This window comes from Columba livia, chromosome Z (assembly GCF_036013475.1).
Source record: "Columba livia isolate bColLiv1 breed racing homer chromosome Z, bColLiv1.pat.W.v2, whole genome shotgun sequence".
NCBI classification, from domain to species: Eukaryota; Metazoa; Chordata; class Aves; order Columbiformes; family Columbidae; genus Columba; species Columba livia.
In genome coordinates, this window is record NC_088642.1 from 80,234,413 (window position 1) to 80,250,484 (window position 16,072).

Here is a 16,072-nt window from a genome sequence, read left to right on the forward strand (position 1 = left end):
TTTTTCCTTTCCTTTTTCCTTTCCTTTTTCCTTTCCTTTTTCCTTTCCTCTTTCCTTTCCTTTTTCCTTTCCTCTTTCCTTTCCTTTTTCCTTTCCTCTTTCCTTTCCTTTTTCCTTTCCTCTTTCCTTTCCTCTTTCCTTTCCTCTTTCCTTTCCTCTTTCCTTTCCTCTTTCCTTTCCTCTTTCCTTTCCTCTTTCCTTTCCTCTTTCCTTTCCTCTTTCCTTTCCTTTTTCCTTTCCTTTTTCCTTTCCTTTTTCCTTTCCTTTTTCCTTTCCTTCTTCCTTTCCTTCTTCCTTTCCTTCTTCCTTTCCTTCTTCCTTTCCTTCTTCCTTTCCTCTTTCCTTTCCTCTTTCCTTTCCTCTTTCCTTTCCTCTTTCCTTTCCTCTTTCCTTTCCTCTTTCCTTTCCTCTTTCCTTTCCTCTTTCCTTTCCTCTTTCCTTTCCTCTTTCCTTTCCTCTTTCCTCTTCCTCTTTCCTTTCCTCTTTCCTTTCCTCTTTCCTTTCCTCTTTCCTTTCCTCTTTCCTTTCCTCTTTCCTTTCCTCTTTCCTTTCCTCTTTCCTTTCCTCTTTCCTTTCCTCTTTCCTTTCCTCTTTCCTTTCCTCTTTCCTTTCCTCTTTCCTTTCCTCTTTCCTTTCCTCTTTCCTTTCCTCTTTCCTTTCCTCTTTCCTTTCCTCTTTCCTTTCCTCTTTCCTTTCCTCTTTCCTTTCCTCTTTCCTTTCCTCTTTCCTTTCCTCTTTCCTTTCCTCTTTCCTTTCCTCTTTCCTTTCCTCTTTCCTTTCCTCTTTCCTTTCCTCTTTCCTTTCCTCTTTCCTTTCCTCTTTCCTTTCCTCTTTCCTTTCCTCTTTCCTTTCCTCTTTCCTTTCCTCTTTCCTTTCCTCTTTCCTTTCCTCTTTCCTTTCCTCTTTCCTTTCCTCTTTCCTTTCCTCTTTCCTTTCCTCTTTCCTTTCCTCTTTCCTTTCCTCTTTCCTTTCCTTTCCTTTCCTTTCCTTTCCTTTCCTTTCCTTTCCTTTCCTTTCCTTTCCTTTCCTTTCCTTTCCTTTCCTTTCCTTTCCTTTCCTTTCCTTTCCTTTCCTTTCCTTTCCTTTCCTTTCCTTTCCTTTCCTTTCCTTTCCTTTCCTTTCCTTTCCTTTCCTTTCCTTTCCTTTCCTTTCCTTTCCTTTCCTTTCCTTTCCTTTCCTTTCCTTTCCTTTCCTTTCCTTTCCTTTCCTTTCCTTTCCTTTCCTTTCCTTTCCTTTCCTTTCCTTTCCTTTCCTTTCCTTTCCTTTCCTTTCCTTTCCTTTCCTTTCCTTTCCTTCTTTTATTTTCTCCGTCCCTCCTTCTTCCGTTCCCTTGTTTCCGTTAATTACTCATAAATTGCCCCAAGCTATCCAATCCCTTCCCTTGTGATCCTCCGGGCCGGTATCCGCGCACCAGCGGCGGGAGCTCCGCGCGGGGCCGCGGTGCTGGGACAGGACGCCCGTCCGCGATGTTCCGCGGGAGCCGCTAGATGGCAGGAGCGCACCGCGCAGGGCCGCGCAGCCCCGCGGGAAGACAACATGCGTGGGTTTTGCTTGTCTTTTTTATTTTTTTTATTTTCTTTTTTTTTCTTTTTTTTTTGTCTGTGTTTTTTGTTTTGTTTTGTTTTTGTTGTGTTTTTGTTGTTGTTGTTGTTGGTTTTTTGTTTGTTTGTTTGTTTTTCCTCCCAAACACTCTACATCCATCCCTTCCTGGTGCAGATTTGCTGATTTCAGCAGCATCACATTTGAGATAAATTCGTCCTGCTTGTCCCTACACCTTTGTGGCACATCTAATAAGCTTCTTAACACTATCTGCACCTTTACTCCATGAAAAATTACCAAATTCCAGTACACACTGTCATTTCCGCCATCACAAAATGTCCATTTTTTGATCTCCTGGATAAGTGCTTGATTTAAAATAGCAGAAAACGAAAAAGTAAAACTAAGCCTCTGTTCTCAGCAGTGCATGAATGTAAAATCTGTTGTAGTTTGGAGTATGTTTTAAGAAACTCTTTTAAACCTCTTGTAGAAAAATTACATATTCTCAAAAAATGTAATACACACTAGGAAACAGGACAATGATTTATTTCATATGCTATTGGTACAGTTAAGTTTATATAGACTTCTTAGCTTCTAGTTTGTTCTTATACAAGTCCACATAATCCACAAAAATTTATAAATTTACTTCTATTTTCTAAAGATACATGAAACAATTCTTTTGCTTTGGGCTCAGGCTAGGATTTTATTTTCTTTCTCAAGTGAAGCTGAAATGTTTGTAATTGCTAAAACACTAATTTCACATGGTTCTATCAAAAATAATTCAAACCTCATATGCCTCTAACCTGGCTAAAACAAAGCTGAGATTTTGGTGTCCTGTGTGTGCTGGCAGATTAAATTCTGAAACTGGACCATTTTTTCCCTGACTTGGATTATAATGTGTATGCTTGATATAGCTCTTGTGTTTTTTTTGGGAAGCTCTCTTCTCTCAAAGATGTTTTAAATAAAGTTGCCACATCTTGTAACAGAATCAGAATCCAGAATTTATGTCTAATTCATAGGTAAAACAACACAGCTGTGAAAACCTTGAGATGAGTCTTGCTGCTATGCAACCCAGACCCTGAATATGTCTCCTGAACAGATCGTTTTTCAGTGCAGGCCACTCTTTGTTTACACCTTTTATTGAACTAGCAATCTTCCTTGGTCATCCTTTTTCTGTGTGTTTTATTTGTTTGGTTTGGGTCTTTTGTTGGTTTTGTTTGTTTCTTTTTTGCTTTGTTGGTGTTTTGGTTTTGGTTTGGTTGGGTTGGTTTGGGTTTGTTTTTTGTTTTATTTTAGTATCTTACGCTTCAGAATTCTGTATTACTACAAGTAATGTGATGAGTCTTGCAAAATGTCTCACAAATCTGAGTCAGAGTCATATCACTAGTGTGATATGGTGGAAAGTTCTAAGCTGTGATAAGTGTGAGTGAATGCAATTCCTTTGGAGTATATGAAGAATCTGGCCTCAGTGTAGGAAATTCTACTGCTCGTGTGAAGCTTTGCATAGAATTTTGTACAGGAAAGAACTTGAGGTTAAATTTTTTCAGATGAAACATCTCCACCTAAAACAGAGTAAAACAAATTAAACATCAAAAAAAAACCCTGTGATGACAACTCATCAGGCACTCTTGAATTATCTATGACTTTTCCACAAACATAACCTGTATCTTTTCAGTCCCACTGGTGAATATCACTCCTAACCATCGGTTTAGTGATGTTTAACCACGTGGCCCAGCAAGTCAGGTAATGTCAGTCTGCTGTGGAAAAACCATCAGGCACTTCTAGCAAAACCAGCAGCCATTTGAGGTCTGTGTGCATGCATAAAACCCAGCCAAGAAATGCAATTTCAAAATGGTGATTTTATAAAATGTTGTTTTGAATTGAAATTGTGTTTAAATCACCTTAAAGCATGATTCCAAATAACTTTGATGTTACGATTTTGAACAGACGTTAGTGCGCCCTGGCAGGGCTACAGAGCCACCGTATCTGTCCCTCTCATTTAACCCCAACACTGTGCAAATAGCCAGGGGAAAGTACAAAGAGAGGAGGTTCTAATTAAGCTGATGACTAAAAGTAGGGCTATGAAGAGGAAAAAAAGAATCCTTCTGTTGCACCTGTACACAAATAGCAAAAGTTCTACAAGGGCAGATGTTTTGCTGTGTATTATACTTTCTGAACAAATAGACTTGTTTATTTGAAATATCTGTCTTCTGGCTACAAACATTCCCTCCTACGTTTGCACAGCAGACACACTGACATAAGTGAGGATTACTGGTTTTTTATTCCTTTGGGTTTTTTTGTGTGACCTTGTGATTTGATCTTGGTTAGCTTATCTTGCTGAATTACTGTTGAAACATTAACTCTGTAACTACCGTGTGCATACATCAAATACTATTGTGCTATGCATTAATGCATAATATTGTGTTCATCCCTGAACTTCTATTCTTGATGATGCAGCTCCACAAAAAAAAAATCAGTACCTGCCCCTCTCTAAGTAAAAAAAAAAAAAATAAATATATATATATATAAACCAAGAACAAAATGCTGCTTTTTTATTTGGGAAATAAAAAATCTTTTTTTTTTTTTCTTGTTATTTTGAGATATAGGAACAGTATTACAGCCTCAGATTCAATTTATTTAAAACATCCCAATATCTATTAAAAGCAAAATAACATAAAAGTCCCGTAAAGGAAGAGTATTCAGCCAGCTACCAGCCAGTCACCATGGGTCAAATGCAACCAAAGGGAACTGTATTGAAACCCATGTGTTAAAACAGAGATGAAAGTGTCTTGCTAAAGAAAAAAGTAAGTTCACAGTAGCTTCCCAGTGGTTTAAAATATGGTATCTCACACCCTTAATGTGCACGATAAAGAAGAAAATAAAAATAAGGGGCACAATTAATGCTTTTGAACCTTCTTCTATGCACAGGAGCACTTGTGTTTTCTTCGTCTCACACCATCGCACCAACCAAACTCAACAGACGTGCTAATGCTGCCCTCAAAAACAGCGCACAGCCACCTGAAGAGTCTTCACCTCGCAGTTTTCCACGTGTATTTTTCTGAAGTCTCATGCACCTTGCATGCTGCCAAAGGCTATTGGTCTCCAGCAAAGCTCAGCCTGGCATTCAGGAGCAAAAAATAAGAGAATAAAGCTGGCTGCCACTAAATGACTTTCATAAGCCTTTTCTTAAAAACCAAACCAAGCCAAGCCAAGCCAAACCAAACCAAACCAAACCAAACCAAACCAAACCAAACCACAAAACAAAACAAAACAAAACAAAACAATACCATACAATAAGAGAGTGGGACAACTCTTGCTGCTTTTCCTGTGATGGATATTTTTATGTCAGGCAACCAGGATGAAGGAGGTGCCTTCAGCAATGTTGTCAGTGCTGGTTAGCCAGCCAAGTTCTCCATCACCACAAAGCTACAAGCATCCCATCTTCACTAGTGTAGCCTTTATTTACCAAGCAGGTCAGAGTGAAGCTGTAGAGTCCTCCCTCCACCACATCACTTAAGCCAGGTCTGAGGAGCTGCAGAAGAGAAATGCCTCCTCTTTACAAGGTGAAGTATACACCAAACAAACACAAAAATGGGGCACAAAGGAGAAGACTAGAGGAATGATTTCTCCTGTTGGTGCTGGTGAAAGCCATGAAGAGCACAGCTGGCTGCTGTCCCCATCCAGCATGACCATGGCCATGTTGAGCGATGAAGATAAACCTTTCATGAGGCTGGCTCGGTGCTGTGGCCATATATGGCCAGTTATTCTTAGAAGTATCATCTGAGAATCTTCTTCATACAGAGGAGACTTAAAAATTGGAGACCTGGGGTTTCACACCAGATCTAACGCCAAGGAATGACACTTGACTTCTGTGTGGTGGCACTTATACACCTTATATTAGAATGAGAAAGACAAAAGTACAGTAACAAATGTTAGCTACCATGAGCATAAAATGTTAACACTATATTGTATATTTATTTCATTTAAAAATTGAGCTGTACAGAAAACCATGACTGCCAGCAAAAGACATAGTTTTTTGTGTTAAACCTTGGTTTAATGATTTGTCTACTGGTATGCTCAGGCAGAGGGTGTTGGTTCAATTCTGGAGACCAAATCACGCTTCTGCCAGAACTGATAGTGAATTGGACTTTCTGTGCAAAAGGACATTTACGAAAGCGAGAAGGGGAAGACATTGACAACTCCATCACCAGTTGTGTGCATATGGGCAGAGGTTTTCCTCACTGATGTCCCTCTGCCTCCTTCTCCAAACCATGACTGAGAACATCCCTCTTCTTTTATGGACTTTATCCCACATCCAACATGTTTTTCTACTCAACAGTATGTAATATTAGCATAATATCTAGTCAAAACCAACCAGAAACTTCAATCCTTTCTGCCCAAAATTAGACTCACCCCTTTTAGTTGAGGCACAGCTGATTATGTTTTTATTCTCCCTTGTCCCAGATCTGCATTGCAGGACAGCATTTATGAAGAATAGGTACTTCATATGACAATTTTAAAATTTATTATGTCGCCTTCCCCTGAAAACGGAGCTTTAGGTTTAAGACAAGATTGAAAGTATTTATAATTCAAAGTACTAATCAACATCAATGGGATTTATCACAAAACAGTCATGTAGAACCTGGAAAGCTGGCAAGGATTAGAATCTTTCCAGTGGCATTCATGGAGAACACTTCAAGGGCTTTAAGAATCTTGCTGTATTTCCATAAGTTCTTTCAGATTGCACCTCCTAAAAAAAATGCATAGTGGAAGTTAGTAGTAAAGTTAGTATTTTTTAACTTATTTGTAAATCTGATCATTTTCATAAGGTGGATTGCACTGTCCCATATTTGATGCAAAGCATCGTCTCGTGTCTGAGTATCAAAAACATTTTGCCAAAGAGACACTCTTACATCCTTGAAAAATGAGAGAATGGAGCTATTTGCCAACAGGAGAGTGCTAAACCATGTCAGCACTCAGTTTGGTCTTTTTCTCTTTAAAATCTGGTGTAAAAAAATGAAAATTGGCAGTCTGATCTCAACTGTTGATACAAATGCTGTTTAAAACAATAGAAGCCTACATGCATTAGCGATATGTCATACTATAAATGACAAATAACATTTATTTCCCTTTATCTGTTATATAATATATAAAAGTAGGGTGAATATCTGCTGAATCTAGTGCCTTCTGCCTGTGCTGTCTTGGACATAATGATTCTTATTTGGCCATTTCTTTTTTGTGGAGTACTCTAATTCTAGCAAAAAATGTTTACAATTCTGTTGAAATATGTAAATGATGCAGGAGTGAGTCTAATAGCAAAAATGCATTTTTTTTAAGAGAGAAATACATAAACTGACATGATGCCAGAGATAAGTGCTTTTCAGAGAATGACGTCCACGCATTAGAAGGTGGACAAATAATGCAGAGTACAGAGTGAATGCATGTCTCTTCAGAATAGTACAAGCTTTTGACATGCAAGCAATTCAGTAAGGAGTAAAAAGGCCAGAATTGAATTTAGCTGATGCAAATGAAATTAAAGCTAAATTGGTTGTCACATCAAGATAGTGTTAACTATGTAAATGTTTGCTATTTATTAAGCCACCATTTAGAATTCAGATTGCGATAAAAATATGACTCTTGTTGTACATTTAAGATATGAACTGTGCACTTAAAAGTGCGTATATAAGGATTATTCACCCCTTTCACATCTTTGAGAATTAAATTTAGAATCTTTTCTGCTCCGCTCCAGTATTTTTCTGTAATTATCTCTCTCACTTACTGAAGTTCCAGGCTACCAAAAAAAAATAACAAACCACCAGGCTTTTCTAGCTAAGCAGTATCCCATTACATCACTGCTTCAGATGCATTCATGCTCTACAATATTGTTGGCTGTTTCAGGTTAACTACCAAAACCATTTGCCCAAGAAGCAAGATTTAATTGTCTTACAACTACCTCTGTGAAGTACAATAGGGATTACAAGTACTCATTGATTATACTATTGGGTAGAATAAGGGACTCTTATTCTAGCATTTCTCATTCATTTTGTCATTGCATTCTCTTTGAAAGAGACCAAATGGGTCCCAGCAGGTGAAAGCAAAGAAACCTGAAAGGCCCCCTTTGATGAATGACAATACCACAACTGCCCTCCTCCCATTCTTGGAGACTATAAAACCTTATTAAATCATGCCCCGTTAGATATTGGTTGAGAGGGAGCTAAACTAAAACCAACAATAGCAGCATGGATCAGAGAACAGTGCTTTCATCGAGGGGCTCTGAACACAGCTCAGCTTTAATGTCCTGTTGTTGTCTGTCTGAGTTTTTTGGCTTCTGTGTCTTAAAAAATTAAACAAAACCAACAAGAACAATCCACAAAAAAAAAAAAAAAAGGCAAACAAGCAAACAAACAAACAAAACAAGAAAACCACAAACATTAAAAAAAACTATTTACTTTCAGGCCATGGAAGGAAATGATGAAACATGAACAAGCACACATTTAATCCTATAGGTATCTTTCTTCTGATAACAGTCAATATTGGGACAGCCTCTGAAAATTTAATTTCTTTTAAGTATTATTTTGCTTGAGATTTAATTTTCTTTTTCTTACCGGGGGTCTACAGGTGCTCCTTTTCATAGGCAGAGGCTCTCTGAATCAATGACAATACTCCAAGAAATAAAAGCAGAATCAGGATTAAAACAATCTGTTTTTAAACAGCGTCACTGTTCTGTGTAATAGATGATCCCCAAATTCAATAAACTGAGTGAAAATTTTGCTTTTGAATTAATTTTAGCTGAAGAATCAAATAATCATCTAGATCATAACAATCTAAAAACTAATATTTTTATTCATCATTGTCAAAGAAATACAGTTTTTCTGTTAGTTATTAATAGTTGTATTTGAGGGTATTGCACTATTCTGTATGAAAAGTCTCTCAGTAATCAAACGCATATTTCTGGAACTGCTGAAATTCTTACAGAATTTCTGAAACTATCATTCAGAGCTAAAAGTTGTTTTGACAGTTGTAAAATAAAATTAGAGTATTAAAAATAATGTGTTCATGCTATGAATATCAAAAATAAACCAGCTTTTATTGTTGAAAATTTATTATATTTCAGTGGTGTTCTGAAAATATCTGAAGAAAATCCCGAGAGAAAAAAAAAAAAAGGAGGAGATAAACTGACACAAAATAATGGGAAAATTATACTTTGAAAAGTTTATAAAAAATTGAGCTAATTATATTATAGTCATGTTTATGTCCAAATTAATTTTTGATTGATTTACACTCTCCTTATCGTAATAGCTGCCTTGCTGCTATTTAACATTTTTCATTTGTTTACCTTCTCTGTGTCAAGTCCATCAGGTTATCCTGTGATTTCATACTGTAACTGGCATTAATCTAAAAAATTAATAAATACTGTTACAGTCCTCCCCTATTAAGCTAACTGTACATTTCTGTGTCTAAAAATTACAGAGGTTAATTGCTATTTATATTAAAACCAAAGTTCTAAGCTTTACTGTTATCTATTCTGTTGAGTATTTGTTTGTTGCTGTGTTTTTTTACACAAATTGTTAATGGAAAATTTGATAATGATAAAATCTGTATATAACACAGACATGACATTTAAGCCAGAGAAATTCATGTCATAATGTGAAAATTACAGCTAAGCTTGAGAGTTAAATATCTTGAACAGGTTTTATAAATACAGCTTGCCAGTCACAGAGCTTTACACTTTTATATGCTGCTCAGGATGAATAATTAAATGGCTGAAATCTACGGCTAATTGTATTTTCATTTGATTTGACTTTTCAAGCACAAATGTTACATGCTAGTTTTATACTAATGATTATCCATTTAAAGGCAGATCTGTGCTGCCAGGAGGAACGTCTAACATCGTTCTTTTGGTTGTAAAAGAATCTGGTAATTCAACTATCAGCAACTGCTTTGCACAGTCTGTCTTCCTTAAAGAGCTCTATGAAAATATAATCTGATGGCTGAGGATGTTACAAGATTTCTCCTGTCTTCTACTTCTCTGCTTTAGGTAAACAGCTGCAGTAATTCTTCAAACTCTGTTTCAGAAAACTATAGGCACAGGAATGTGTTTGTAAATTAGTCAGGAGTAAACTATATAAAACTATTGTATTTTCATCTGTCTTCTACCAGCTATTGGCAGCAGTTATAATTTTTAACACAGGAGACACTTTTAGTTATCTGCTGATTTTTCCTTTAGTGTTGTTTTACAAGTCCTTCTAAAAACTAATATTCTGCCTCTAATGAAGAGGCTACACTTGAAAGATTCCAAGCTGAATAATTTGCTGGGTTTTTAACCTTATGTTTTAAACAATTTGTCCTACCTTTAAGGTAGAAATAATATAATGGAAGCAGGATATTTATATCAAGCATTCACTTTAATCTATCAATAGTGTTTAAGTTTTAGTGGTCTCAGGTGACCTGTGACTAGAGTGGACTGGAGTCTGTTGCCAAATTATACAAACCCATGAACTTTATTACATTACAATAACAACCTTATTACATTACGATAACATAAATATTTATTTAACAGTAGAATTTTTCAATTATGTCATGATGCTGTTTTAGCCAACATGAAGTGCGAGAAAGCACTCTTGTGTTCAGGTATTTAAGTTGTTTAAATATGTATTTGGAGCTACTGTAAAATACAGGCTATTGAAATGGGAAGTATTTTTATTGATCTTAGATATAGTCACTAAATTATTTTAACAGCATTCACAGAATTCATATAAATTTTTTAAGCTGGGTTCCACTACTTTATTATACATTTTCTAGCTAGTAAGAATTGTTCTACAGGATCACTCCCATTTTCAGGTAAATCTTCAAAAGGACATATATACAGTCCTATATGTGTACACAAATACATGTGCATCGTTTACTGATAAAAGTTTAATCAAACATCTTTAATCAGAGGTGATCCGGTGAAGGGATGAACTTTCAGAGGAATTCCCACTGTGCACTTTCATGGATTGAGGGTTTTTTAACCTCTCTGTACACTCCACAGAGGAAATCAGATCTCTCCAGGGAGCCATTCAGAGAAGGAACCTCATGATGTGCTCTCAAAAAGGACTAAGCATCTCGTGGTGTTGGTTACCAAAATGCTGGTGGTTGAGCTCCTCCCCTTCGTTTTCCTTTCTCTTTCTACTTCCCATGGAGAAGGACACTCGTGTTACTTCCTAAAACACACCTCCGGTGTCCCATCGGTGTTTTGGATGCCAGCTCCTCCACAGAGGAGACACCCACCCAACACATGCCAGCAGCTTCTACCCCAGGAGTCAGAAGGTGTTTTTCTTCAAAATCAACTCAGTTGTTCAATCTAGCACACGTAAGGGATGTACACCTCACTCACCTGTAGCTTTGGGTGGATTATGAGGTTTAGCAGACATTTTTCCTTTCAGGACATGGTATTGCCAATGCCTGCATTCCTACACAACACTTTGGAATTCAATTAGTATAACTCAGCTTATCTCGTCTAGGTTCAGAAGGCAGGCTTCTTTAATGTTCCTCATATAACTGAATGCTAAACATAAGATGAAGTATAAGATATAAAATGTTAAGTTACCAACATAAACTTTAACTTTGATGCATTAAGTGAATGAAGCCTATAAATTAATATATGTCTTTTCATGTATAACGGTTCTTTTGCTTGGACTTTCAGTCAGTGCAGCCTGAAGAGCCCATGTTCAGCCCATGTCCAGTTGCAGCAGGAAAGATAACTTCAATTTCCAGCTCCTATGTTTAAATTCTGAACTATGCCATCCTATTAACATAGTTTATGCATTTAATTTTCTCTATTAAAGAAATGATATGAAGTTGCTTACACTTCTATAAACACTCATCCAAAACTGCCTGTTCAGTTTTCATCTCTAGCATCACATTAATGCTTTTCACATTTCTTATTTTGTTGTTTCCCCTCTAAATTTCTTTGAGTTTCCTTTCCATGAATATTGGTGACAAGAAAGCGTTTATCAGCTACTCTTGTTTGCTGAATAGATGGTTGTTCCAGTCAAGGAACTCAATTTTCATACATTACAATTACTTAGGATTGTTACTAATGTATGATAATGTAAGGGAAGTGTAGACTTCTTCAAAATCTTGGGAGGAGTCACTTAATATCATTAAGTTACAATATCTTCACTTTGTACAAATTCCCTAAAATGATTACTGTCTGAGTATTTGAATGCAAGAGAATGAAAAAAAAAACAAAATCCAAATGTGTTCTATATTGCTTCTAAGTACTAAATGTATATGTGTTTATCTTCCTTGTATGTATGATCGTCTATATCTCTGTTTCTGTACTACTACCATCACCATTGTCCTTAGAAATGACAGTAAAATCTTCAATCTCTCCAATATCAAGATAGTAACCCATGAAAAATCAGTTAAGCATTAGTTCTTAAATGAAGTCTAACCCTTTGCTGAATGCCTGTAACATTTGAGGTGTGATACTCTGTCAGACAGAGCTAGTATGCTAAATACATACAAGTTAAAGGCAAAATAGTGATTTAAACATATGAATTTACAGACACAGTACTTGGAGGATGGGGTGTGTTTTGATTTGAAATTACACTAAATCAATGAAGCATCAGGGTAGGGTATGTTTTCTCCCAGGTGACATCTTTTACTCCTGTTGAAATCCACAGTAGTTTTGGGCTCCAAATAGTTTGCAGACCTTTGGTGTCAGCTCAGCTCTGTGAAGTAAGAGTTGATATCTTAAAAGAGAAGCAAAAAGAGTTAAGATCTATCTTTTGGCTAGGCTTATTAAAATGGGATGAGATGGACAGAACAACAGAAATAGCATAGTATCTCTAGGAATTTGAAGTAAGTTGTCTGGTAATGACATGTGCTGTTAGAGTCAACTGTGAAAGGCGAGAATGCTTTGCTTGGTGAGGTGTGTGGCTCATTTGATCACCAATTTTGATGTAATTTTTTTGGCGTGAGTAAAAGACATTATAGAAAGTTTTGCACAAAGTTTCAGATGTCAGTATCTATATCTAAATAATAGCCCACTGATACATAGAAAAACACTGCTTCTTTCTGTCAAGGGAAAAACAATAATCACAGAATCACAGAATGGTTGGGGTTGGAAGGGACCTCTGGAGATCATCCAGTCCAACCCACCTGCTAAAGCAGGTTCACCAGAGCAGATCACACAGGACCATGTCCAGATGGGTTTGGATGTCTCCAAAATGACTCCACAACCTCTCTGTGCAGCCTGTTCCAGGGCTCTGGCACCTCAAAGTGAAGAAGTTTCTCCTCATATTCAGATGGAACCTCCTGTGCTTCAGTCTGTGTCCATTGCCCCTCATCCCATCATTGGGCACCACTGAAAGGAGTCTCGTCCATCCTCTTGACACCCACCCTTGAGATATTTATAAACATTGATGAGATCTCCTCTCAGCTTCTCTTCCCCATCTGAATAGACCGAGCTCTCTCCATCTCTCCTCATAAGAAAGGTGCTCCAGACTCCTCATCATCTTCGTAGCCCACTGCTGGACTCTCTCCAGCAATTCCTTCTCCTTCTTAAACTGGGGAGCCCAGAACTGGACCCTTCAGATGTGGCCTCATCAGGGCAGAATAGAGAGGAACAACAAACCTCCCTCCACCTGCTGGTCACAGTTTTTCTAATGCACCCCAGGATACCATTGTCCTTCTTGGCCACAAGGGCACACTGTTAACTCATGGTTAACCTGTTGTCTACCAGAACTCCCAAGTTCTTCTCTGCAGTGCTGCTTTCTGGCAGGTCCATCCCTAAAATATACTGGTACCTGAGGTTGTTCCTCCCCAGGATGACTCCACACTTGCCCTTGTTGAACTTCATGAGGTTCTTCTCTGCCCAGTCCTCCAATCTGTCCAGGTCTCACTGAATGGCAGCACAACCTCCTGGTGTGTCAGCCCTTCCTCCCAGTTTGGTATCATCAGCAAACTTGCTGAGGGTGCACTCAGACTCTTCATCCAAGTCACTGATGAACAGGTTGAACAGAACCGGACCTAATACTGACCCCTGGGGAACCCCACTGACCACAGGCCTCCAAATAGACTCTGCACTGTTGACCACAACCCTCTGAGCTCTATTCCACAGCTACTCTCAGCCCGTGCTGCACAAAACTTGTTTCTCAGCAATCTCAATCCTGACCACCTGCAAGTAAAAAAAAATACTGTTTTTTTTCCACTGAGAGAGACATCAGGCACTTCTCTGGAAAACCAGCAGTGGAAGGAGAGCTGGTACATTGCTATCTCTTTGTATTTTCAGGCACAGACTGATGGTGACACTAGTTTAGAAGGTAGAAAAAGGACTCCTTCTTGAAGCAAACATGACTGAGGTCTGATCTGGTAAACTGGAGAGGTAAGTATGTTAAAATGACTATTTTGAAAGGAGTCCTGCAGTCAACCTGGGAACTTATGGAACCTTTCTAGTTTTCAATAATCCACACGCACAGTCAGTTTTAAGATCACTTCATTTTTCAATTGTACTTCTTTCTATACGGTATTGAAGTGGTAGAAGAAAATATATTTTAATCTACTTTTTTTCCTTCCTTAGCTTGTCTGTCTCTAAGTACAGAATATGCTTCATAGGGTACTGCTTATGTTTTGAGGACTACTTCCATCTACTTCCTTGTAGTAGAGAGACTCTGCTGTATATTACTAAAATACCACCTGAAAATTTAAACTATAATAATGCCTCAGTAATTTAAAATTACTAGGTTCAAAATCATTGATGTGTGTCAAGAGGAAAGGCGTGCCATTTAAACACGAATGAAAATAGAAGGACAGGATGAACATGTGACTACAAATCTGTTCTTACTCTGTTGTGATAAAAGAGTTTACAGAGTGTTGTGTAGTGAAGGACATCTAGGAGACAAAATCTCACCTGAGTTAGTTTGGTTCCTCCCTATGTTAATTAATACCTAGTTAATATCTGGGGTAACAGGGAAGATCACTTCCAAGAAGCCTATATTTTGACAGAAAGCTAACAGCATAACCACCAGTTTTACATCCTCTTTGGCCTGAAGGTGGACAACTTGTATTAGCTAACAAGAAAAATGATGGACATTATCATTTCTGTTTGGGGGAAACAAAAAGGGCTAACTCTTACTGTGTTTTTTTCCCCACATCTTGCTGTGTCATAACAGTGGTATGTGAAGACTACTCTTTACCTCTTATCCAACATCCTTGAAATAATGTTTGTGTGAGACCTTATGTTTGATTCTCAGCAAAAGAAGAGAGATTTCAGGCATATAATACTTCAAGGCCGTATTACAGCATGGCTGCTGTCTAAGCACTTGCTCTATCTGTTATGACACCAAGCTGAGTGGTGCAGCTGATACACCTGAAGGATGGGATGCCATCCAGAGGGACCTGGACAAGCTTGAGAAATGGGCTCGTGTGAAGCTCATGAGGCTCAACAAGGTCAAGTGCAAGGTCCTGCACCTGGGTCGGGGCAACCCCAGTATCAGTCCAGGCTGGGGATGCAGGGATGGAGAACAGCCCTGGGGAGAAGGACTTGGTGGTGCTGGGGGGGTGAAAGATTGAAAATGAGCTGGCAATGTGTGCTTGCAACCCAGAAGGCCAATTGTATCTTGAGTTGCATCAAAAGGAGCGTGGGCAGCAGGTGGAGGCTGGTGGTTCTGCCCCTCTGCTCCACTTTGGTGAGACCCCCCTGCAGTGCTGGTCCAGCTCTGGGTCCTCAGCACAGGACACACATGGACCTGCTGGAGAGGGGCCAGAGGAGCCACAGAAATGATCTGAGGCTGGAACAGCTCTGCTGGGAGGACAGGCTGAGAGTTGGGGTGTTCAGCTGGAGAAGAGAAGCTCCAGGGACACCTAATTGCAACCTTTCTGTACTTAAAAGGGGACAATAAGAAAGATGGGTAGAGACTTTTAAGCAGGGCCTGTTGCAATAGGACAAGGGGTGATGGTTTCAAGGCAAAGGAACAGAGATTCAGGCTGGACACGAGGAAGAAATGCTGCATTCTCTGCAAACCTGAAGGAAACCTTATGTGCTACTGTTTTATAGGCAAATATGGTGTATGTCTTCCAAGTCTGTATTAACTTAATTCAGATACTTCAAAATACAGTAAAGCCTTGATGACATTGACTCAGGTAATCAGCTGATCTGATTTTTTTTTTTTCTTAATGTATTAATTCTTTGCCAAACTCAAGGCTTTATTTCTCTGAGGCTGTGAAAAGCGTTTGTAAAGGTACCTTATTTCTTACTTAATTAGTCTGGGTTTTTTTCTCTGTCCATTAATTTCCTTCCACACCTATTGCTTTCTATTTCTCCTGCCAATCTTGCCTTTATAATTCTCTCAGCACCAGCTTTAAAAGTGGTTCCAGCTGGTGGCAGCTTCAGCACAGCAATGCGTTACTATCGCAAACAATTGTCTCAATGTGCTAATTCATCAGCGTAATTACATACGAGGCCCCTTCTGACTTCTTACAGAAAATCTTCTGTCCCAATCAGGTCAATATAAAGAAATCCTTAACAAGGCCGTTCATACCGTCTGTG

At 38.3% G+C, this 16,072-nt stretch overlaps 1 long non-coding RNA gene across 8 annotated transcripts in view; it reads left to right on the top strand.

The window, feature by feature from the left end:
• Positions 1-16,072, top strand: part of LOC110356824 (uncharacterized) — a 156,043-nt gene that overhangs the window by 60,017 nt on the left and 79,954 nt on the right. For 7 of the 8 annotated variants that reach the window (XR_010469070.1, XR_010469071.1, XR_010469069.1 and 4 more), the window contains exon 2: positions 13,817-13,909. The exons of the other annotated variant lie outside the window; for it this stretch is intronic. This is a non-coding gene — a long non-coding RNA (uncharacterized LOC110356824). The remainder of the gene's footprint in view (positions 1-13,816; positions 13,910-16,072) is intronic. 8 annotated transcript variants of the gene reach the window in all.